The sequence below is a fragment of the Armigeres subalbatus genome, chromosome 3 (genome assembly GCF_024139115.2).
Source record: "Armigeres subalbatus isolate Guangzhou_Male chromosome 3, GZ_Asu_2, whole genome shotgun sequence".
NCBI lineage: Eukaryota > Metazoa > Arthropoda > Insecta > Diptera > Culicidae > Armigeres > Armigeres subalbatus.
The window spans coordinates 160,188,725-160,215,018 of NC_085141.1; the positions used below are offsets into that span (position 1 = coordinate 160,188,725).

Sequence of the window (26,294 nt, forward strand, 5' to 3'; positions counted from 1 at the left end):
CTGTCGTACTCACATTCCAGGTGCCCGTAGAGTGCGTCCTTATCATCATCAGTGCTTCCAGAGTGTGGGCTATGGCCACTGATTATACTAAAGTTGAAGATCCGGCTTTTCATCATCAACCTGCACATTCTCTCATTGATCGGCCACCATTTGATCACGCGTCTTTGCATACCGCCCATCATTATGAAAGCTCGTGTGTGTTACCGCAGCTCTAGAAGATAGATTAGTAATTTATCACTAAACGTTCGCACCATTGATCCCTTCCAACAAACTTCTTGCAGCGCTACGATGTCGAACCCACGGTCTTTGAGCACATCGGCGAGTATGCGTGTGCTCAGATGAAGTTGAGAGATTTGCAGTTCTACAAACTGAGTTTCCAATTGCTAGTCCCATTTCATCGCTGTGGTCTTTGCCGATTGTTCCGTATTGTAACATTGGATCAGATTTTATGTGCTGGGCCTTTTTGACCTACGGGTGCATTTAGCACCATTCTTCTCATACAGTACGCCGCTTACTAAAGTTGACAGACAATTAACTTTTTTTGCAATTTTGGTCTGAAAGCGAAAATACAGTAGGAACATTATTATTAGAATGACATTGAATCTGAGTAAATTCAAGAATATTATTATTAGACAAATCGAAAACTCTTTTGAATGAAATAATACCTTTTCAGTACAATTAAATATTCAATTCATGTGAATAGCGAGCAAAAAATAATAAGTGATGCACAGAATTAAACGTGCCCAAGCTGAGATCCTTCAATCACATAAAATTATCAAAATGATTCAATTAAGCTATGCCGGGCCTTCAGCGGTTAACGCGTGTAACTAACTGCATAATGAAAGCTCCCCGATTCATAAACATGAAAACTGTGCTGAAAATATTCTCTCACAGGTAGCATATAAAGAGCGCGACGAGAGTAGCCGAGCCAAAGCACATGCACCTTACCACGCGGAGATTGAATGAGAATCTTACCGCGCGAACTTTCAACAGCATCTTCTCCGCGAACAACTGAGGTTCGATTCGGGTTCATACCCATAAGTGTTGTTGTTTCTGCTGCATGTTCTGAGAGTTCAATAATACTCGATGAATCCGACATCGTTCGAACCAGTCGAGTTTCGAGTTTCGCCGAGGCCAGTCATGGAAATCGACCCGTGAACAGACACGCGCGCGCTCATTGAACCACTTTGAAGGCACAGTCAAGAGACTTCCAATATACCGCCAACGGATCCCGGTGTGTGGAGCAGAGTGTGTAATGTGTAATAGAAGCTCAGCTGTCTCGGTCTTTTCGCGATCCGACAGCGTGCAGGCCAGCAACAGCAGCAATAACAACTATAAAACAACTTTAACAAGAAAGCATAACTTTAACATTGAAGGCTAGTTGACGATAGCTGATATACCTACTGAAGCAGAATTTGCTTATATCTACGTGTGGGAGCCCCCAAGCGGATGTAGCGAGATATTATATTGTTTTGATATGTCTTTTTGATTGAGTTTGGGGCATTTTATGTAAAGCGAACGTGAACATCTTCGGATCCAGCTCGGATAATCTTATCCGCGTTTTGATGTCTGTCACAGTGTTCGTCCGAGTTTTGAGATCGATTAAAGCACGCAAAGAATTCTAAAGCGCGGTCAAAACCAGTTTCCGATCGAAAAGTGTTTGACCTATATTTTTGCGAGCTGCATCGTTAGTATGATGTTGGGGGAGCTTTGAAAAGTGATGGAAAATCATTGCCCGAAGGGAGAACCGTAAAAGGGCCGTGATAGTGTGTCTAGTGCAGTTGGACAAAACCGGCAGAGTACGGATACAGAGCACTGGCGTAGTGCAGTTCAATGTGCTTGTAATAGAAGGCTTCTCAATTGCGTCTATTGACTGAAACGAAGCCAATACGCGTGAGACACCACGTTCTCTTTTATTGATGCTGGAACTTGGAAGGGCGGTGCAAGTGCCTACACACATCGTAGGAGAGGAAGTGGACCGGCGACCATACGGCAAGTAAAGCGAAGTTAGCTTGCAGGTCGTCTCGCGAATTGCCGACACCACTGACGACGTTATAAAGTGGTAGGTTATATACAACATATCATGCTGTCATTTTCTTATGATGCTTTATGATCGAGAACCGCAGACTAAAGAGCAGAGACCGACAGACGATGTGAAAAAAAGGTGATGCATGAAGAAGGCAATAGACTAGAACGTGTTTATTTTGACGCGAAAATCTGTTAAGAGATATTGGCTGGAGATAGGCGGGTTCAACTACGGTGTGGATACAAATTACTTATGCATGTGGGTAGCTTTCACAGATTGAAATTTTGCAACATTTGACAGACGGGGGTTAAAAAAGTTTGACTTTCGTTGATAAAAAAAAGCCAGGTTTGTTATGATGTGAACTTATTTTTGATTAAAATTGATGTAGGTTGAATTAGGGCGGCATTTCTATTACTATCCTCAATGCTTATTACTCGTCCGCATACCATACCAACACTTGGTTCAGGACTAAAATGATCAAGAATCAAGTCATTTGCTTGCAATGCGACTATGTAATTAGAGCCACACCTGGCCACACCATACCCATCAAACAATTTAAGCTGAATAAGTATCCTAGCTAAGGTAGATTAATTCTGCTGAAAAAAAGTGCTTTTCTAGCTTCCAATGTTTCCAATGGGTAGGGGATGAGAAATCGTTGTAATGCTTTTTGAATCTTTTCCCTAGTGTAGAGTTGAAAAAAGTCTCCAGTTAGCCTTGCGAGCAAAGGCGTAGGATTGCTAATCCGGAGATGGCGAGTTCGATTCTAGGTTCGGCCTAGAATGTTCGGGTGTGAAACATTCTCTACTTCCTGAGCATAGCGTATTCATTGTACTTACCACACAAGATACATACTCATGCAATTGCGGGCATAGAAAAGCTTTCATTTTTTTTTAAAGACACTGCACGTTTTAATGCTTCCAGTGAGCATTTTGCTCTTTGAAGAAATCACCACACTAGACAACGGACCAGCCGAGCACTTTTTTCTTATGAAAAGTTTTGGGACTGAGGTGGGAATGAACCCGCATTCGTTACCACTGACGAATTTTGTATAGGATAAATATGACAATGTATAGACTGTACTCAAGAATCATGGTGTTTTACAAAATATAACAAATTCCGAACCTAAAGATGGATACCTACCAGGATACCTGGTTGGCTACAGCGTCAATACACCTATGCTTTGCGTATTGTAGAGCTCCATAATCGTCGGTCTTGGGCGATGTTCCTCCAGTTTCCCCGAACGTTAAGCGTGTTCGTGGCCTTCCACGAAGTCGACGACCCCTATCTGGTTCTCTGTTGAATATTGCTTTCGCTATTCTTTCTTCCGACATTCGCACTAAGTGACCAGCCCACTGAAGTCTGCTGTATTTTATACGATTCACAATATTTTCTTTGTATACTTGACACTTCATTTTCTGGTTTTCCTCCGAGTATTTTACGCAGTAATTTTTGCTCGAAAACCCCGAAAGCTCTCCGGTCAGCCTCTTATTATGTCCATGCTTCATGTCCATTAAGGGCCACTGGTAGAATCAGAGTTTTGTATAGAGCAAATTTCGTTTCCGTCTGCATGTTGCGAGACCTAAGCTGGTTACGTAATTCGTAAAAGGCCCTATTGGCAGCAGCAATATGTCTTTTCACTTCACGGGATACGTCATTGTCACATTTCACAAGCGTTCCAAGCTAAACAAATTCTTCAACAACTTCAAACACATCCCCATGAAGCACTACCTCAGCACCAACACCACTAGGTCTTCCTCAATGATTAAGCCTATCCTCGTCGCCTCCCACTTCAGTGGAACAAAAGCCTCCACCATTGGCGGAGACAGAGGTGGGGCACCACGCGATGCAATCACACCATTGTTCTCGAAGGCTATTGTTCTTGCGCTTAGTGGTGCCCCACTAAAAAACAATAGCTGGCTCCGCCAGTGGTCTCCACTACTGCTCTGCGATCGATTCCAATGAGGTCGATGTCGTCCGCAAAGCCCAGGAGCATATGCGACCGTGTGATGATAGTGCCGTTCCTCTGCACGCCAGATCTCCTAATAGCGCCCTCTAGTGCAATGTTGAACAATAAATTCGAAAGTGCATCACCATGCTTCAATCCGTCTAAGGTCACAAACGAGGTTGACACTTCGTCTGCAATCCGGATACTTGATTTCGAGCTATCCAGCGTTGCACGTATCAGTCTAATCAGTTTCGCCGGAAAACCATGTTCGGACATTATCTGCCATAACTCATTTATTTTCACTGAATCGTACGCTGCTTTGAAATCAATGAAAATATGGTGAGTCTGCAAGTTGTACTCCCGGAATTCATCAAGAATCATCCGTAGGCTAAACATCTGATCCATCGTTGATCGGCCCTCACGAAAACCTGCTTGGTATTCGCCGACGAAGGACTCCTCAAGCGGTCTCAGTCTGTAAAACAGGATACCCTTTCTTATAGATTGGGCATATGAGGAAATCCAACAAGCCGGCAGGCAGTTCTTCTTTCTCCCATATTTTCTGAATAATGTGGTGGATTGATTGATTGATTCCGTGTTTGAGAAGCTTAACCGGGATCTCGACCTTCTCAGCAGCTTTACTGTTGAGTGCTTTCTTCTTATTAGCTACTACAACTTTTGCTCACCGTTCTCATTCTGTAATCGATATTTCTGTATACATACTGTAAAAATTTTAATCAAATAAGAAGCGCTGCTAAAATTTCTGAAATTCAAAACAAAATTTTAAGTTGTTCGTTTGATGTACATTATTTTAGCCAAAAGTTATTCCAAAAGTTAAAGTAGGAGAAAATGATGTGTTACAGTGTTTTTTTTTCTTGATGGTTACAATGGCAGCTGTCCCTTGCTATTAATCTACACTGCACCCCACAAATATTGGCTTCTATGAGCTTCTATTCATCATCACACAGACATTCCTAAGCAATGTTGCTCATGTGGTCACTGTTGAGGACGTGTTGATAAAAGAATAGATTTGTAGAATAAGATCCCACCTCCATCATTATTATCACTTATCACTTTCAATGTAATACGATATCACTATCACTTTATCATTATCACTTATATCATTATCATTTATCACTTTCAATGTAATACTCATAACCACGCCACATTTATCTTCTTCATATATTATCTTCATCACTTCACTAATTGAGGCATTCCACGGGGGCATGTCAGTCGATCCTGAGCGACCATTTCGAAAATATTTGAAACTCTGCACAGTTTTTCAATTTCATCTAAATCGTCATTTTTCGATATCAAATCTTCATATTGAGTCACGACTAACTTTTCAAAAGGGTGTATGTGAAAATGGTTCAAAAATATTTAAAAAGCTGCACAGCAAAAACGGAATGTTCGATTGTTATGATTTTTTCAGCAAAGTTAGACAACTAAATGGTGATTCTTAAGAAAATGTGCACAGTAAAAAAAATTTGTTTTGCCTTTAAAGATATCATTTTTGTCACAAAAACTCAAATATCTCAAAACCCTATCTTTTTTCGAACGTAAAACGGTCCATTATATTAGCTATCTACCATAAAAATTTGGTGATGGTAAACTAATAAACAAAAAAGTTATGACATTTCAAACATTTCACAATTTTCACATTTAGTAAAAAAAAAATTTTTTCTGTGTAAGTTATTTCGAGAATTGCAGTTTGATGCAGATTTTATTGTTAAGGGACGTGATTTAAACAAGTTGTTTTCATGATATTTTGATTTAATTATTCATAGCATCTATAAGAAACTTAGACACGATCCAGTGTTGTGATCAAAAGTATTGATAGTGTCATAATTTTCATTGCACGTGACTGGCGAAAAATTCTTTTAATAGTGTTGAAACCTGTTGATAATAACGTTGATAGAAACATATCAGAAATGTTATTTTTAAGACAAAAGCTGCAAAATCAAAGATTTATATACACGTGTACGTCTATAGTTTACCTGCAAAAATATACCTCTTAGAGAATAGACTTTATGATCGGGAGGAAACGGGTATCTTCAACAACAACAAATGCATGATAGGTACATACCATGACAATGCTCACGAAAAAGCAAAAAAATTACTACTACTAAGGTTGTTAAAGATCTTATAGTAATTTTTTCTTCAGTCAAGCAAATGACACCAAACTAGTCAGTAAAAACTTAAAAGTGATTTTGTTTATTGAAATATTACGAACAACATGAGTAGCCGCTTTCTCAACTGTTGTAGGCCGTTTGATGGAAAAAAAGTGTTCAAAAGAGTTACGAAATCTCACCGAAAGCACCATAGATAAACTGAAAGCGACTGGTTATGCTCCAATGTCCACATTGAATACAAATTTACGCATTTGCACGTCCTGCCGTCTAAACGTTGACAAAAGAGCAATCTGTATATCATCGGTTGAGCAGAGCGCAGGAAGTTCGAAAACGACAGCAACTGAGGAATTGCCAGATGTATCGACAACAACTGAGGAATTACCAGAAGTATTAAGTGCTGAGAGCCTTGCCACCGTACCATCAGCGAAATCTGTTTCAACAAATCAATCGGAAGATGAGTGTATCCAAAAGGTCAACATCGAACGCTTTAACGAGGGCATAGCTGGGATAAAAGTGACCTCCGATTAAATGGAGTAAGATGGACTACGTTTATTACCCGGAGAAAAATACCGTGAAATAAACGAAGCTGTACGAAGAAACCTCTTCAAATTAGGACCTGATGATGTGGAAAATACAGACTACGATGAGGTAATTATAAATATGAAGGAAAGGTTCTCGAATGCAGCCACGACAAGGAAAGAAAAATTATTGATTTTGTCGATGCTGCCAAGTTCGTGGTCTATTCAGGATGCCATTGATGAGTTCAAAACCAATAGAAATACAGTAAAAGAGGCAAAACAATTGAAGAATAACTGTCTTTCAACCAAAATACTAGGTCTAGTACTGCATTAACAGATGAGACAAAAGAAATAGTAGTTCAATATTTTGAAGATGATGAAGTAAGTCGAGCTATGCCTGGTCAAAAGATTATGTATCAGTAAAAAAGATGGAAAGCGTCAAGCAATCCAAAACGATTAATGATGACGACTTTGAAAGAAGCGTACACACGCTTCAAGGAAATTCATGATAATATTAAAATAGGTTTTCCTCATTTGCAAGCCTTCGGCCAAGGCAATGTAAGCTTCTTTCCAATTCAGGAACACATAATGTGTGTGTGCACAACCCATGAGAATATTAATCTTATTTTACATAGTTTGAAAAGAATCAATTTAACAAAGGATATTAAAATGTTAACTGGTAGTCTTTTGTGTGAAAATACAACATCAAATTGCTATCTACGATCTTGTTCGGATTGTCCAGATTCTTCATCATTGGAAAATACTTTATTCGCTGAGTTTGAAGAAAAATATATTGATCAGTTATCATTTGAGCAATGGGTGACCACGGATAGGTGTGACATAGAAACTATTGTAAAACCTGTAGATGAGTTTGTGTCATATTTTGCTTGAAATTAGAAAGTTTAATCCCTCACGATTTCATTAAAACAGAACAATCCAGCTTTAAAAATACGAAAAATACATTACAAAATGGTGAATTTTTAGTCATTTGTGATTTTTCTGAAAATTACAGCTTTGTATTGCAAGATGAAGTGCAGTCCCATCACTGGAACGTACAACAAGCTACAATTCATCCATTCGTTATTTAATTTAATGGAAGTACGCAAATTGAACACTTAAGTTTTATTATAATTTCCGAAGATTTAAGATTCGATTCAGTATCCGTAAACTTGTTCATTGCCAAAATGATTAACTTTTTACGCGTTAATAAGAATAAAGTAGTCAAAAAGATATATCCATGTCTGATGGAGCAGCGTCGCAGTACAAAAATCGTAAGAATTTTTCGAGTCTATGTCAATTTAATTCAATGTACGGAATAGATGCAGAATGGCATTTTTGCTACGTCACATGGCAAAGGTCCTTGTGATGCTATTGGAGGAACAATAAAGCGCATGGCCACAAGAGCAAGTTAAGCCAAAGAACGAGAGCATCCAATTAAAACTGCGAAAGAAATTTTTGATTGGGCGAATCGTAGAAAAGAAAAAGATTTAACCAAATTATCATTTTGTTTTACTACTACTGAAGAGTACGAAATAAAGGCTTCAGAGCTCAGCGAGCAATTTAATAACACGAAAACGATCCAAGGAACCCAAAAATTTCACTGTTTCATTGAATAAAAATAAATAAAAAATAAGTATTAATAAACTGTTTTCATGATATCATTACCCATACCAAAATTCAAACCCAAAACTCTTAGAGTTTCTATAACAACATTGTGTAACTGCCACATTTAATTTAATACTTAGGATAATATTAATTCATTTTTATTTATTTATACATATAATATTTATACATATAATATACATAATATCGATGAATACATAAATATGGAATATCATACAAACAACTTGTTTAACTCACGCAAGGCCCTTACAATAAAATCAGCATCAAACTGCGATTCTTGAAAAAAAAAATGTACGGAAATTTTTTTTTGTTTACTATATGTGAAAATTGTGAAATGTTTGAAATGTCATAACTTTTTTGTTTATTAGTTTACCATCACCAAATTTTTATGGTAGATAGCTAATTTAATGGACCGTTTTCCCTAAAAAAAATACGTTCGAAAAAAGATAGGGTTTTGAGATATTTGAGTTTTTGTGACAAAAATGATATCTTTAAAGGCAAAACAATTTTTTTTTTACTGTGCACATTTTCTTAAGAATCACCATTTAGTTGTCTAACTTTGCTGAAAAAATCATAACAATCGAACATTCCGTTTTTGCTGTGCAGCTTTTTAAATATTTTTGAACCATTTTCACATACACCCTTTTGAAAAGTTAGTCGTGACTCAATGTGAAGATTTGATATCGAAAAATGACGATTTAGATGAAATTGAAAAACTGTGCAAAGTTTCAACTCAATAGAAAAACATGAATTAAAAATTTTCTTAAATGTTGATGCTGTTGGGGCCCATTCACAAATTACATAACGCTTTATGGGGTGGGAGGGTGTTTGTCCGAGCGTTACGGCCCATACAAATTTTAGAACCCTTCCATACAAAACACGTTACGAGGGGGTGGGTGAGGGTTAAAAATGGTCTATTTTAGCGTTATGTAATTTGTGAATGAACCCTTGCTTGGAATCGCTCTATTATCTTGATCATATCAGTACAATTATGTATAATTATTATTGTCACTATTATTATTTCTGTACATCCACTTGCTTTCTTACTTCACTTCAATTTTCGCTTTAGCTATCTTTTCTCGCCGTTATCCGAAAATTACTTGTGTATTTAATATAGTTATATTTATTTATCATTTGTTTTTATAATTTGTATTAAAGCTGGAATGTTTTATAAATATCATATGAAATAACAATAAGTTACGTGAGCTGTAACATCAAGACACTCTTTATCAAGTGATAAAACCCGCAGTCTGAGCAGACTATAAGTTTTAATGCAACCGTGTTTTATAAATATGAGACAGTAAAATTAAGAGTTTTTTCCACTAATGCTGTGTCAATGTTCTGTTTTCAATTTATGTTTTATGCCTTTAATCAGATTTACAAGTTTTGATGAATTATCAAGTTGATGAATTATGCAGATACACAAACATTCACATACACACACATAAGGGATTAATTTTAAATGTAAGTAAGGTGATACAAAGGGTGATACACATTTCCGCATTTATACAATTTAAAAATGTATAAGTTATTTTGATTTACCTTTTCATGAGTTTGTTTTAACTACTCACCACCACCGTTCAACTTTATATTAGTCGGATGTGATTAGGGTCTTGATACACTTGTCTCGTCATCGTTGGTATTTTCGAAGCCATTCACAATTATCGGTATTGAAGAAATGAAACAAAACAAAATTTGTATTAGTGGAAGTTATTTCATTAGCTATGATGGTTTGTTGGCTTATTAGTTAATTGCTATTCGGGACGTCATATGTGTAAGTTACGATAGGTGTCATGTAATGCATTGTTTAGAATAATTTATTTATCCAACGATTTTTTTTTTCCCTAAATATTGGTTCAGGTTAATTTATATTTATATAAGTTTGTTTGTAAGTTATGTGTTTGGTCGTTGTATGCTTAAGTCGGTTTTAGTTAGTTTTGATAAGCCCCCTTCATTTTACTGTTTGATCAGTGCATGATTTGTAACATGGTCCCTGATTTATGATTAGGTATGTCTTTGTAACAGCATAGCGATGACAATATCGATATACAATAATTTTTCTTCAATGTGGTCCACGTTGTGTTGTAACTGATTTAGCAAAAAATTATCGTACACCCCAGTTAACAAATCATTTTAAACATTAACCCAACTCACAATAAGTCCCAACTCATAATAAGGACCGGTTACATTCTGGTAGCAGTCGGCAAGTTTTGATATCAGCTGACGTGTTTCCTTTAAGCTATATCGTGTAGGACAATTTAAATAAGTTTATATAACTCAAAAGATAGGGCCCTCCTTAGCCGTGCGGTAAGACGCGCGGCTACAGAGCAAGACCATGCTGAGGGTGACTGGGTTCGATTCCCGGTGCCGGTCTAGACAATTTTCGGATTGGAAATTGTCTCGACTTCCGTGGGCATAAAAGTATCATCGTGTTAGCCTCATGATATACGAATGCTAAAATTAATGAACACTAAGCTGCGAGGCGGCTCTGTCCCAGTGTTGTCATGTAATGCCAATAAGAAGAAGAAGAAGAACTCTAGAGAAATTAACTTGTGGAATAAGGTGTTTGAAAATTTGTATCAGCTGTTTATCGCCTTTGGAAGTATACAGTTACAACACAATAGGAGGCTAAGTAAAACTGACTGACTATTAAAAGGCACTTTATTCAATAAATTCAGTCAAATTATACTCCACCTCCCTTAGCTTCGATCCGCGACCGGTAGCACGCGCCCTGTTGGTCATTGAGGAAACCGTATAGGAGAGTACGAACCTTCAATGTAATTTCCAAATTTACACAACATTATTCTATCTACGGTACTAGATGGGTTTCAATTAAGCCCCTGTTCGTACAATCCTACCAGCACAGAATTACATTCTCCCGTAGCAAAACCATGCCGATGAACCATTCTGCATTACTCAATCACCATAGAGCCATTGAAGATCATGTTGAAGGATGTTTATAACAAATTACATTGACTGAAATTCAATGATCCATGAAACGGACTGCAACACAGAAAGATCCCCACCATATGTGTCTTCTGGAGAATTATAATCCATAGTCCAGGGATGTGTTACAGCGTTTATTTGATAAAATTTCTAATTTAGACTCAATAATGTTAAGTATGTGAAAAATCAACGAAATTGTTACCTCGATTTTCTTCTAACAAATACTTTTGAAGACTTCTGTGTTAGTTAGCCCTTTATGAAAAAATGAAGTTTTTCAAACATAATAAAAAATCACTTTCGGAATACGAATTTGAGCATTTGAGGTAATCTTTGATTACCCTTCAGCAAATTTTGTTAATACCAAATCAAAACTAAGCAGTGTAAACTGGCCAACTTTATTTTGGAATGAAACTTTAGATACGGACGATCAAGATTGCAAACGATTTCAGTTTCCTATGGAAGAATTTCGTGAATAAAGTTGGAATGGCCATTTAAAGGCGAATGTTCGAAATATGAGTATATGGCAATTTCATTTGAAAAATCCGGTTTAGTTTACTAGGGGGATGAAAAACTTGAAACAGCAAAAAGCTCATAAAATTTACAAGTAACATAATAATTAAGAAGTTTCTATCGGTGGTGACGAAATCGAGGTGGTTGAAGAATTCGTGTACTTGGGCTCACTGGTGACCGCCGATAACGATACCAGCAGAGAAATTCGGAGGCGCATAGTGGCTGGAAATCGTACGTACTTTGGACTCCGCAAGACGCTCCGATCGAATAGAGACCGGTAGTTCTCTACGGACACGAGACCTGGACGATGCTCGTGGAGGACCAACGCGCACTGGGAGTTTTTGAAAGGAAAGTGTTGCGTACCATCTATGGTAGGGTGCAGATTGCGGACGGTACGTGGAGGAGGCGAATGAACCACGAGTTGCATCAGCTGTTGGGAGAACCATCCATCGTTCACACCGCGAAAATCGTCAGTAATCCGGTGAAAATGGTTCTCGACAACGATCCGACGGGAACAAGAAGGCGAGGTGCACAGCGAGCAAGGTGGATCGATCAGGTGGAGGACGATTTGCGGACCCTCCGCAGACTGCGTGGTTGGCGAAGTGCAGCCATGTACCGAGCTGAATGGAGAAGACTTTTATGTGCAGCACATGCCACTTCGGCCTTAGTCTGATAATAAATAAATATATAATAATTAAGAAACTATGGACATATATCTAAATATTATAAAACAACTCAATTCAGCAATTAAAATGGCTTTGAATGAATAAAACTTTAAAATTGAGAATGAAATAAAATCTAAATCTAATCCTAGACACTTTTTTAATTAAGGGAACTATTCCGTTTTCCATCTCACTGAGCATATATTCATCATCGCAAAACAATACAGCACCTATCTTGCTGCTTTTTGATAACATACGTGCTCACTGCTGTAAAAAAATCACAAAAATGAAAAACAAATCAATTTCCTTTTCATGGCTTTGTTTTTGATGGGATATAAACTCCAAATTGAAATTGAAAATTGACTTGATAACACATGCTGTCCGAGAATACCACGTAATTACACTTTTTTTCAGCAGTTAGAAACTCTTAGTTCGTGACTAGCTTAAGCTAAAATTATATTTCTTAATCAGGCAAAGCTCTCTTTGTTATTGGAAGAATACAATTTAGTGTAGGGTTCTTTTCTCACAAGTAGATTTTTACCTATGGTTTCTCCAAATGATACAAACTGCAATCATGTAAAGTTGTAAATTCAATTGATTTTCGAAAACTGTATAGCATTTCAATTTTACTCGCGCTGCACTCAACTAATTTAGCCAACAAGATCTAATTATAATACCCTGAAATCCTGATCATATCTTAGAGCTATTAGGGATCAATTTTAGGTTACGATTTCAATATGATTTTTCAATATTATTTCAAAACTTACGTTGATGTTTGTAGAAATTCACTGAGTATTAAAGATAAATTTAGTACAAGCAAATATTAGTATAATTTCTTGTAGTTTAAGGCAATTTGATCTAATAATTCACTATGTGGAAGCTGAACTCTATCCACGTTTGGTCGTTTCTCCAAGTGGTTTTTTTACCTTTATTATATAACTAGCAGACCCGACGAAATTCGTTTCGCCTAAAATTCATTTATTCTGATTAGATCTCGAGTTATGCAGAAAGTTATGTTTAATTTGTATGGGAGCCCCCCTTTCCAAAGCGAGAGGGGTCTCGAACCATTTTAACCTTCCCCGGCCCCAAAAACCTCTGCATACAAATTTTCAGGCCGATCGGTTTAGTAGTTTCCGAGTCTATAAGGTTCAGACAGAGAGAAATTCATTTTTATGTATGTTAAGAACCTTCTAATTAGAGGCCTCTAATTCTAATTACCTATCACTATATTGCCCAGGTGATGGTACGCCATACACATCCAGTGATTGGTGCAGCGTTGCCAGGAAGTGCAGCAACATTCCCACCCCCGTAACACTGCATGCTCGGAGCAGTTTTACCCAGGCTATCAACATCAAGTACGGCTAACTTACTAACTGGTCTTCTCATAAATCCTGAACTCGTTTGTATTGTTGCGCGTCGTACCCGTCCATCTGATCCCGTTTGGGTTTCTACTACACGTCCCAGCAAACAATGGTTCGGCGTTAAAGCCTCTTGTTCTTCCGACTCTAGTGATAAATAAGTCAATGGTCTAGTGTTGACGATGCCTTCAGCTTCAGTAAGTAGCGTTGAAAAACCTTCGTCGTGCTGCTTCCTTCCGGTATCGATACTCATAATGGCTGCCTTAACAGAGCGTACCATCCGCTTCTTGAATTTAAGTTAGTGAAGGTTTCCGCTAGCCCGCTACTGATTTGCTGTCTGAGTACCTTCAGCACCTTGGAAGTTAGTGCCATTATCAGTGTATACCTCCAAGGGTGAACCGGGACAAAAAAGTCAACTCCGACGTACGAGAAAGGACGCTCGAATGATGCTAATCTAGCTGCAGGCAAAGTTGCCATCCTTGGTGTATCCGTCTGTGGTTTATTGATTTTACACCTCTGACAACTTTTCGCCGTTTTAAGTACAGCTGCTCGAAGATGCGAAATACAAAAGTTTTGTCTAAGCTTTGCCTGTCAAGCATCGCTGAAGTCTTATCAAGTTTTCAGCATTACTAAACCCACAATTTTATCTGGCAACGACAAAACAAATTCTGTGTGGATTCTGTACATCAGAATATAACAGTAGATCTCGGCACAGTATCGGTTAAGTCAGAGTCTATTATATAATAGACTCTGGGTTAAGTAACACAGAGTGACTAACAAATAAAGGAAGGAATAAAAAAATAAACCCACAATTTTCCGTAGTTATGTCAAACTGGCCAATAAAGATAGGCCAATCTTCCGTGCGTCCATCGAAGTCAGGTAGATCGCGGGTCATTACACGACGAACGGCGATCTGGGTGGATGTTGGACCCTCGCTTATTGAAAGATCGTCTCTCGTGTTCACACCGGCGCGGTCTGTTTCGATATGTCGTACGCTACATTATATTTGGAATGTCACTTCGTGTGTTAGCGTCGGCAAATGAGTGTTTTGAAGTGGTGGAGCTACTCGCTTGACTCTGGCGCCACTCCTATGATTTTGAAATACACTAACATCTGATGAATCAGAAGGAGTGTACGGAGGGATATCAATGCTGGCGTCATCCGTTTCAGCGCTAAGAGGTGGTGCAAGAGGGATGTGGTGTACAGAACGACGTATACGAGGTTGAGGTTGAGGAGCTGCAACGCGTGGCTTGGGAACGGTTCTGTGTTTGCAAAAAAGATGTTTTAGTTACTAGATAAAGATTGTCGCTGTCGTTGCTGTTCGGAACATCTTTTGCTGGCGATGATAGGGGATCTAAATGTCAATGAAGGAAAAATACATATGATTTGACAGTTTAGTACCACACATGTTTCGGACAGCAGAACAAAGGGAACCGAAGCGACAATCTTTATCCAGTAACTAAAATATCTTTTGTTTGGAACGATGAATTGCTTGTTGGATCGATGCTTAAATTCTACTGCGGGAAGGATATGACTACTCGAAGCAACAGGCTGCGGAGGTGGTGCAGCTGGATTACCCTGGGTGAAAGAAAAAACTCAATTTCTCACTTCATTCCCGATTCTGCGTTGGATGGTTTCCAGATTTGGTACCTGTGTAGCAGTACCAATTGAATCATTTGTTTGAGAAACTGCATAAGTCCATTTTACACAATTTCGAGAAAACAACAAAAAACTGTTTTTGAACAAATTGGCAACGATTCGATTTCTTCGATACAGATCAATAGTTTTTGGTAAAACTCAACACCCTGGGGCAGTACTCCACAATTGCTCTTCAAAGTACGTGGACATATGTAGTTTCTCAAACAAACGAAAAAAAAATTCATACATTCCTGAACAAATTTTTTTTTCCGTTTTTTTTTTGCCGGAATACGTATTTTTGGACGAGGATTCAGAATATATAAAAATTTCATTTTGGCCAAAAATGTTTCATATGCAGTTTCTCAAACAAACGGTTCAATTGGTGTACTGCCTTGTTCCGTCATCCATCATCCATTGCAGAATGCTCTCGCGATAACTCCTGTGACTCCTATTGCTAGCTATGCTCCCTTTTTCACTCGATTCGTGCATCGCCAAAAGAGCGAACTTCTCTTTGAGGATGGTTCTCTCCAGCATTTCCTCGTCTAATATTTGTTGACGTTCCTGTTCGATTTGCTTTTTTGATCCTGAGTTCACTGCTCCATTGTTGTGGTTATTTAATATTTCCAATGTGTCCCTTGAAAGCGGAGTCTTCCCTAAGTCATGGAAACGATCCTATTTGACATCTAGTTTTAAGTCTGGTTAAAAATCGTGTGTTTGTAATTATCGTGGTATAGCTCTTTTATCTTTTAATTTTTTTGAAGCAATTGTAAATAGAAAAATATTTCCTCAAATTCAAAACAGAATCACATCTACTCAACACGGTTTCTTGAAAGGATCGTTCTACTACCACGAATCTGCTTGAATTTTTTAAATACTTGTTGGAAGCAATGGATAAAGCTAATCATGTAGAGGTTCCATACACAGATTTCAGTAAAGCATTCGATCGCGTTGACATACCTTTGCTTCTTTTCAAATTAAAAAAGATGGGATTCCAACTAGCACTCTATAAATGGATTAAATCACATTTGACCGATCGCGATTTAGTAGTGAAATTCAATGGAAACAAACCTCTGAAGTTCCACAGGTCTCACACCTAGGTCCTCTACTATCCATTATATTTATTAATGACTTATCCTACGTCTTAAAAAAAAATAAAAATACCCTACATTCTCTCTTAAAATTAAAAAAAATAATAGGCGTGAGTTAGCAATGACATTATTTATAAGCAATTAAAAAGCAGCTCAACTGGAATGTAGAGCCATTAAAGAAGAAGAAGAAGAAGCTCCTGGGATCAAAACACTTTAATTTCATATACGTCTCAAAAAATGATTTTGAATTTTTTCATATAAGAGCGTTCCACCTTACTGGGGAAATCATGGAAGTCGTGGTTGACTCGGTACACTATTTGATTCAAACTCCAGGACACTTTGGAAATCCTACAACATCTCATATGCCAGGATTTAAGATGCAAATAAAAGACAAATGCTCGGAGGACATAATTGGGTTGATACCGTGGCTTGGGACATCATAGAAGTCGTGGTTGATTCGGTAGACCATTTGATTCAAACTCCGAGACAATTTGGGGATCCTACAACATCTCATATGCCTGGATTTAAGACGCAAATGAAAGACAAATTATTGGAGGGCATGATGAGGTTGATCCCGTGGTTGGGGACATCATGGAAGACGTGGTTGAAACGGTAGACTATTTGATTCAAACTCCAGTACAATTTGGAGATCCTTCAACATCTCATATGTCTGAATTTGAGATGCAAATAAAAGACAAATACTCGGATGACAACACGAGACGGTGAGCACAACAGCACGAGAAGTGGTAGGCACTGCACAGAGGCGGCCCAGGACGGGTTGGTTCGATGTGGAGTGTCAGAGAGTGACAGACGAGAAGAACGTTGCCAGAAGCCGGATGTTGGTGTAAGGTACCCGATCGAATGGAGATCATTACAAGGAAGCAAGAGCAGCCGAAAAACGAACCCACCGCAGGAAGAAAAAAGAGTACGAAGAACAAGTTATTAGTGAAGCGCAGGAAAAAATGGAGCAGAACGATATGCGGAGGTTTTATGAGTCCGTCAATGGCGTGCGGAGAAAGACAGCGCCATCTCCCGTCATGTGCAATGACCAACAAGGGAATTTGCTGACAGATAAAACTGAAGTGGCTGCCAGGTGGAAGCAACACTTCGAGACTTTTTTGAATGGAGGAAGTGACGGTGCATCGGTGAACAGAATAAATATTAGTGACGATGGACAAGCTGTGGAGTCACCTACACTAGATGAGGTTAAAAACGAGCAATGGGTAATGTTTTTAACATAACCGCGAGTAGACGTAGGACTTTTATAAACGTAACGTATTTACATTTAACTTCTAACTTTTGGATCTATGGAGTTTGATTATACACACTTATTTTTTTTTCGCCGAGATCTCAGAATTTTTTGTTTATTTTCCCGAGGTGGGCACCGCCGAGTTTCAGCAAACATGGTTTTTGCCGAGATCTCAGTAAAAGTGACGTTTCGGTTACTGAGATACAGCAAATATTTTGCTGAGAATCAGTAATAAACGAAATTTTCTGCCGAAGTTCAGTTTTGAAATTTACTGAGCTACGGCGGTGCCCAATTTTGCCGAGCTCGAAATAGAAAAAGTTAGTGTGTAGGTATTGATATTGTAAACGACAACTTCCATGCTGTGTAGAATTATTGGTAATTTGTTTATTTAAAACTTCTGGAAATAAAGCTAATAATTAAATACATAATTAGAATTGCTTTGTTTCTAACTATTAAGCCCTTATTTACTCAAGCAAATGTAGGACATTTATAAATTTCTTATTGATAATGGTATTTGAAGGTTTAAAATTCCATTTAAAAAATATTCAGATTTGGGCAAAATGTGCTATTTTAGTGGAACTGTCCCGTTTTCTATACAAATAAATCCAGCACCAATTTCGTTGCTTCTTCTTGCAAACATACGTGCTTACTGCTAAAAAAAAATCACAACAATAAGAAACAAGTCAAGGAGCAGTAACCCTACTAAAATAGAGGAGGTACTGCTAATACGTCAACGAAAAATTATTTGATGTTTTGATTCCAAACTCCGAGTCTACGTCAAGTTTAATAATACAATTTCTCAGCAAAAAAAAAACAAAGAATAAGATAGTATTTATTTAAATATTCTTCTGGAAATTATTTTTTGAGGACTTTTTATAACATTTACATGTAATACAGCGAAATTTTCTAAACTAAAATGAATATTAACACTATTGCTGATTGTGCATCTTTAATTGCTAATGCCTTCTGCAAATAAATGAAAGTAATTATTTTAATCAAATTTTTATTTTTATCAGTGTAGTTGATTTTTTTGCTGGGGAATCAGAACTGTTATAGTATAAATATGTTTTAATGTCGTTTATTACCAAGCTCAACTCAACATATGGTACCATACCCATCCCGGGATCCTGTAGATTATGAAGCCAATCACCTGGATGAGCAGACCAAATCTCTCTAATTTTATTCTTCTTCATCCACCACCGCTGCCCTCGCTGCCTCAGCCATCATCATCGGCCTCTAGCCGTGAACTCCGAGCGATGCGATTGCATCCATCGCAACCGACATCACTGCATCCGACCGTCATCAAACACAGAATGACAAAAAATGCACCCACTTCTTTCATGCATATTCGCAGACCCACCGGCAGTTCTACCGCTGGTGACTGCATGCTGTCGCTGTGTAAGTGAACACAGCGAACGAACGAACGAACGAAACGAAAACTGCGCGAGCAAAAACCACGTCAGTACGCGCTGCTGTCACAAATTGTAATGACTCGCACACGGCAGGCACTGCTTCTTTTATACACAAAGAAAATTTTACAGTAGACCCGAAGGCCCGTGACATACCACATTCTGATGTCCGTGTTAGGAATGCACGGGATTGGTTACATATGAAATTTTTACAGGCTTTGAAAAGAATTGAAATTTTCAATAGCTCATCGTTAATAATATTAAGTTTCAATGAAATAGGCAAAATGGTGGAGAGTGTCCGAGTCGATTAATATATAAATCTTGAAAATCCATCGAAAGATAAAGGCGCTAGTAACGTTCAAAATCTTCCCTTCCAGCGTAACGCTATCGATTTCCAAAAATCTAAATGACACCCAGTATAGTAAAGAAAGACGTAAGTCCTACGTCAAAAATAGTTGTTCTTATGTATGGCGACAATTGGTACACCCACCCTAAACACAGCTTATTTCAGAACGATTCGTACCGTGCAAAAGTCGTGCAAATTGGTGAATCCGTTCGTGCGTTATAGTTCCTCAAAAGAAATGCAAACATACACTGCAACTTTGCCAAAGATTTACTAAACAACGAACATAAGACAGAGCAGCAGCGCGTGCTTCATTCTCTCTCTCTTTTACCTTGGATATACGGGTGCGCCGTTCGTCGATTGTTGATATACACTTTAAAACTTGCAGTTAGTTCTATGATGCCTATCTGTTTTGTGCTAAAGTTGTAAAGAACAAAGTTTACTATTTTCGCCAAACGCACCACTGTGCAGAGATCGCGTATACTGAATACTTAATACCTAGGATTAGACAACGGACAAGACATTTACACAATGATGAATTTTCCGCTTTACGATTTTTGTTCTTCTTACTAGGGTGGAAATCGAACCCACGCTCCATGGCACATAATCGCTGTCGCCGCTGTCCGCACGGCCACGAAGCTCACATATGCACGGTTTTGCAGAATTTCAAAATTCCGAACTCACTTATATATCTAAAAGGACTCGTTTCTAGTTGAACTCAATCCCCGTTAGAAATAAATTTCCTTCAGTTTTTAGCATTGCTGTAACATATGTATATACAAACCATTGGCTATACTGGACTTAAACCTTGCTAATATATTTTCAAAGTTTCAACTTGCTGAAGTGAATCGAAAAGACAGACGAGCGAGATATGTGCAATGTTTTCACTGGAAATAATGCATGGAACTTTTTCAAATGGGCCTAATTGATTTTGACCTTGATTTTTGGAATGGCGATTGTGCTCTTAATTCAAACCATTTTGGTCAGCTAATGCACCCAACAGAAAGAATAGATTGCAATTTATCTGTTAGTAAAGTCAATTAAACGAAATATGCTGAATAGAGAGAGTATGATGCGTTTCAAATTTCAAGGTCAAATACAGTTACGCCTATTTGAAAAAAGTTCCTAGATATGACTTCTCATGTCAAGCTTTGCTATACCAAGTGATATATGTAGCTCGTAGACTGGAGGCTCATTAGGATAACGAATAATAAAAAAACATTCGTTTGGAAGACTCGTAGAACTCCGCGCATAGAATCAATAGTGGCAAAAAAATCCGTTTGAAATTCTTTTCTGCGGCCTGCAATGCTAGTGGGTGTATTGAAAAGCATTGAAACTAAACATACTATGACAAAAGGATGAACCGCAAAAGGCTTTCATATTGGCGTCTAGTGTATTTGTTGGTAAATCAAAAGCTTCTGGATTGTGTTCATTGAATGGAACGAAGCCAATAAGTGTGATACACAACGTTGGTTCCCAATGATGCTGGAACTTGAAAGGGCGGTGCATGTGCCTACACACATCGTTAGAGAGGAAGTAGATCAACTATCATACGGCATGTGAAGCAAAGCTGTTTTGCGGCGACCGTCTGGGGAATTACCGACGCAGCTAACGGCTTTGTAAAGTAGTAGGTAATATACAACATGTCTTGCTGTCATTTTTTTATTATATGGTTTACGACCACAGAGAAAAAAATGAACATTGCTAATGTGAAATTATGTGACGCACATCATACACGATACGTTTCATTTAACAAAAATCCCTTGAAATAAATTAAGTAAGTTTTCCAATCTGAAACATTATAGCGTTTTGTGATTAAACTTAGCCTATATCATCATTCCAAGCTCCTTTAGATTCGAGAGCCTTAGATTAGTTCTTATAAATGTTATTATTGATACTGTTATTATGATTGCTTATAAATGAGTTTTTCGACGGTCTTTCGACCGCACGAGCCTTTAATGAATCATAAATTTTGCGCGCTCTTCTTTGAACCTGTCGGCAAACCGGGTGGTGGCGACGGCAGTCGATGAACCCCACTCATGTTTATTATGATGATGCTTATTCGGCTGTTTGACTAGTAGGTAGTCAAACTGTCGTGCCCCGGTTCGTGATTGGATTTATTTGCCAACAAAAAAAAATTATGCTTCGCGGAATGTTCGCGACGGCATGACGGTCCTGAAAGCTCCCCCAGCGCAAGCCAAGCTGGACCGGAAAGTGGAGACGAAAAGCATTTCGAACAAACGTCGGAATCAACTGAAAGCAAATGAATTGAATGTTCTGAAATATAAATATAGACCATGGTGTCATAATATCTGGAACCACGACTGTTGTCTTTGTGGGGATGGGAATAACCTTAACGCTGCGAATAATAGAGCATGACTTAGTCGCACTTTAGTTTGTTTTTTTTTCATACTGTTTCCTAAGCGTGACATGACGATTTACATTGAGAATGAATCAAATCGTGTCGTTGGTGTTTATAATGGTCCTGCATATTGCTTTGATGCTAAATAGTTTCAAAACTTGTGCGTCAGAAATTTGAACTTCTGTTTCACAAAAAAATTGTTGAATGTTGCAAATTTGAGCCAGTTTTCCAATACTAGATAAATTTTCTGCTAGAACCAATTCAAGAAATAGTTTGATGTTTAGATGTGTCATGGTGATACGAATTTTGATAAAATTTTGCCTGTCTTGATCGTTTTGTCCAACCCTGTACATAAAAAAAACAGCTACTGCTTTCGATTAACTGCCGTACGGTCTAATTCGAATCATTTTTAATATTGTTATGACGTCTGAACATGATCTCACAATCCTGCGTACTTCTTGTAATACGTACTTACGGTCAGCGTGGAGGGTTTTCATCCATTGTTCCAATTTCTGGTCACTTCTTAAATCTCGTTATGCACCGACATGTGGCGCTGGGCTGAAAATCTACCTCTGATGCGTTCTTACAGCACTTGGTCGCACATTTCCCATCACATTCTATTCAGAGTGTCATCGGCCTCTATCCAATTTTGTTCCTGGTTTACTTTTGCTATCATGTTGTATCGATCAATGAACTTGTGAGAAAGGAGACATGTGGCGTACTATAAATATGCATCTATTCATGGACATTTTATACTGTTACATTCTACTCGGGTTCTCCATTAGCATTGCGAGCAAAGGCGTGGGATTGCCAATCCGGAGATGGCGAGTTCGATTCTCGGTCAGGTCTAGGATGTTTTCGCAGAGATGCATCTGAACACGAGAACGCGTATTCGTGTTCAAAACGCTCTGAACATTGCACACTGTTCAAGAGCACTGGACTAACTTAGCAACTTGTATTGTGCCTTGCAACAAAATTACAAGTTTCGTGATCATTTTCCATGGCTCTCATAGATGTGAAAAATGTATTCACAGTGCAAAAAGCACGTGCTATCAAAGCATTCAGTGGCGGTTTAATTTTCAAAAACATCGAAGTAGCTTTTTCCTGGAGGTATGTTTTTATTAGGCGACTATCTGGCGCTCATATTTTGTTGCTATTAAAAATAAGTGAAGGAGTGGATTTTTGTATGAGCGATACAATATCTTAGTTTCGGAGGTTATTTTTAGATGATCTAAGTACTGCGGATGTTCTAGGAACAGAATTTACGCTTGCATGCGAAGTGGTATTACCTGTTGTCATGGGTTGTTGGTAGTCTACGAACTTCATACAGCAAAGGTCTTCGGATCAATATTCTTAATGGAGGCAGTAATCGAAGAATAAACATGTTATGTGGCCACTTCTTGGTATATGTTTGCATACCAAGTAGTTCTTGTTGTTGTCGTGAGTTCCAGGTAGTCTACGAACTCCATAGAGTCAAGATCTGTGGAACAACCTCCGTAATGGATGCATTTATTGAAGAATAACCAGTTGTGTGACGCCTTCTGGGTATATGTTTGCATTCCAAGTAGTTTTTGTTGTTTTCGTGAGTTCCGGGTAGTTTACGAACTTTATAGAGTCAAGGTCTGTGGATCAACCTCCGTAATGGAGGCAGTTATTGAAGAATAAACAAGTGGTAGACTCCTTCTTGATATATGTTTGCATTCCAAGTAGTTCTTGTTGATGGCATTGGTGTAAGGTAGTCTTAGAACTCCATAGAGTCAAGATCTGTGGATCAACCTCCGTAATGGAAGCAGTTATTGAGGAATATACAAGTTGTGTGTCCTCTTCTTGGTATATGTTTGTATTTCATGTAGTTCTTGTTGTTGTCATGAGTTCCAGGTAGTCCACGAGCTCCATAGATTCCAGGTGTGTGGATCAACTTCCGTAATGAAGACAGTTATCGAAGTTATTTGAAAATAAACATGCTTTGTGATCCTTCCTTGGTATATGTTCGTATTTTAAGTAGTTCTTTATGTTGTCGTGGGCTTCGCAATGGAGGCAGTTATTGAACATTAAACACTTTGTGCGACCCCTTCTTGGTACAGTAATATCCCGATTTTATCACCCCCCTGGTTAATTTTGAGGTGATAAAATAGAAAATATGACAGATTTCTTGTCGAAGAGGCTTACTAACCTCATCTTGATATATGTGCATTCCAAGTAGTTCTTGTTATCATACGTTCTAGGTAGTATACAAACTTCATTCATATCTCTACAGCAAGACTGTTTATTCTTTGGAAATGCAAAATGTGAATAAATTGGAACGAGACAACTTCAAGCCGAGAGTGTAAGGGGAATAAGCGGGTCTATATCGCAAAGATCGTGTACCATATTTAAAACAGGTTAAAGACCTTCTAGTTACTCGTGTAAGCCTAGAAGTCTTACTCCATACGTTTCCACTTTTGAAACAGAACGAAACATCTCTGATTACGCGTGTAGATCTTAAGGCCAGAGCTTTCTTGGGTGACCATGAACCTATGCAATGCACGCATTCCATTCTATATACAAAAGAGGGCATGTACCACTTTTGAAACAATTCGATAGATCTCTGGTTACATGTGTAGATTAAGGCCTTTCCAGGGTTTTCTTGGATGATCATGAACCTATGCAATGAAGGCCTTCTATTATATGTACCACGAAGGGCATATGCCACTTTTGAAACAGGCCGAACGATCACTAGTTACGCGTGTAGATCTTAAGGCCTTTTCCAGGGTTTTCTTGGATGACCATGAACCTATGCAATTCACGCATTTTATTCTATATACAAAAGAGGGCATGTACCACTTTTGAAACAGGCCGAAAGATCACTAGTTACGCATGTAGATCCTTAGGCCTTTTCCATGGTTTTCTCGGATGACCTTGAACCTATGCAATGAAACCACAAAGGGCATATACCACTTTTGAAATAATCCGAAAGATCATTAGTTACGCGTGTAGATCTTAAGGCTTTTTTCAGTTTTTTTTTGGATGGCCATGAACCTATGCAATAAATGCCTCCTATTCTATGTTTCACAAAACACAGATCCAAGCTTAAGGAGGTTCCCGAAAAGCTTCAAATACTTGCAAATGATGATGTGCGTCATTAATGATCTGCACCACTTATGCTTTCTTGATTTCTTGGCGTACCAAAGACATCTTAAAACCTCATTACTCAAACAATTGGACGACCATGATAACGAAAACAATTTGGACGATCCTAATATTGGTAAAAGACAGATCTTAAGACTGAAAGTAAATTAAATATCAAATTTTCCTTACCTAAAAGATTTTACGCTCCAAATTCCAAATAGTGCTCCCTCTTTTTACGCCCTAAATTAGAAATAACGCTCCCTCTTTTTACGCTCTGATTCATTTTACGCTCCCTCATTTTGATGATGATGATACTACCTATCTATTGTAGCAAGGCACCTGCCGATAGCACTGGCCATATCTGACAAACGATTTGATCATGATTACACTATTGTTTGTATTTCATCAAACTCCTGTATGGAGGGCCAAAAATGGGTTTGGTGGTTCCATAAGCAGAAACACTTATGCGAATCCACGGGATGAGCTTGAGCTTGAGCTTGATTGACTGCTCGTAGTTGCTACTCCATTATGACCAGATCAGCTGTTCTTGCACAGGGAACCAACAGATGTTTGCTTGGGACTAGCACACATCTTCAATGTACAAGTACTGGTGATCTCATTTGTTAGGTCATACTGGCGCCTGCCACGTCAGAATGCAAGTCAATGTAGGGAAGGGGGAGGAAATGATGATGCAATCACTCGCCCACTGCAATCCGAATATACCTCTGCACTTGCCACGAGTTCATGCGGAATTTGTTGGAATTTATGGGTTAGGTTGGAGAGGCAGGGGTCCGTCTTGGTTAACGAGCTGCCAATGTGATAGATAAGAGAAGGTAACTGATGGAATTTCTAATTGGATGTAGGAAACGAGCTCTATAGTTCATTTCCAATTCTAGCAGATTACTGATAGAATACTCAAGTTGGAGGTATAGGAATAGTAATGGAAACGGTATGGAAGTCCATTTCCAGTTCTAGCGATTGCTAGAACATGAGGAATAAAGAGAAAGATACAAAGTAGGAGAATGGAACGGACCTGGGATTTAACCCACGACCTCCTGCGTATGAGGCAGAAGCAGTAGCCATATGACTACCAAGCCCGCTTCGAAACAAGTATTGAAGAAACAAGTATCACGCACGCACGGCCGCGCAATGCAGAACACAATAATTCGGCCGACCGCATGATCGTTCTGCTGTCCGAAACATGAGAGATCACGCACTGAACTGATTAATTTTATTACCGGCCGCGCAATGCAGAACATAATAATTCGGCCGACCGCGCGATCGTTCTGCTGTCCGAAACATGAGAGATCACGCACTGAACTGATTCATTTTATTACCGGCCGCACAATGCAGAACACAATAATTCGGTCGACCGCACGA

The 26,294-nt window shown here is 38.5% G+C and overlaps 1 protein-coding gene across 3 annotated transcripts in view; it reads left to right on the forward strand.

The window, feature by feature from the left end:
* The first annotated feature begins 1,116 nt into the window (after positions 1 to 1,116).
* Positions 1,117 to 26,294, forward strand: part of LOC134220856 (calcium/calmodulin-dependent protein kinase kinase 1-like) — a 439,381-nt gene continuing 414,203 nt past the window's right edge. For all 3 annotated transcript variants that reach the window (XM_062700013.1, XM_062700014.1, XM_062700012.1), the window contains exon 1: positions 1,117 to 2,062. The gene's annotated coding sequence lies outside the window, so the exon portion shown is untranslated. The remainder of the gene's footprint in view (positions 2,063 to 26,294) is intronic.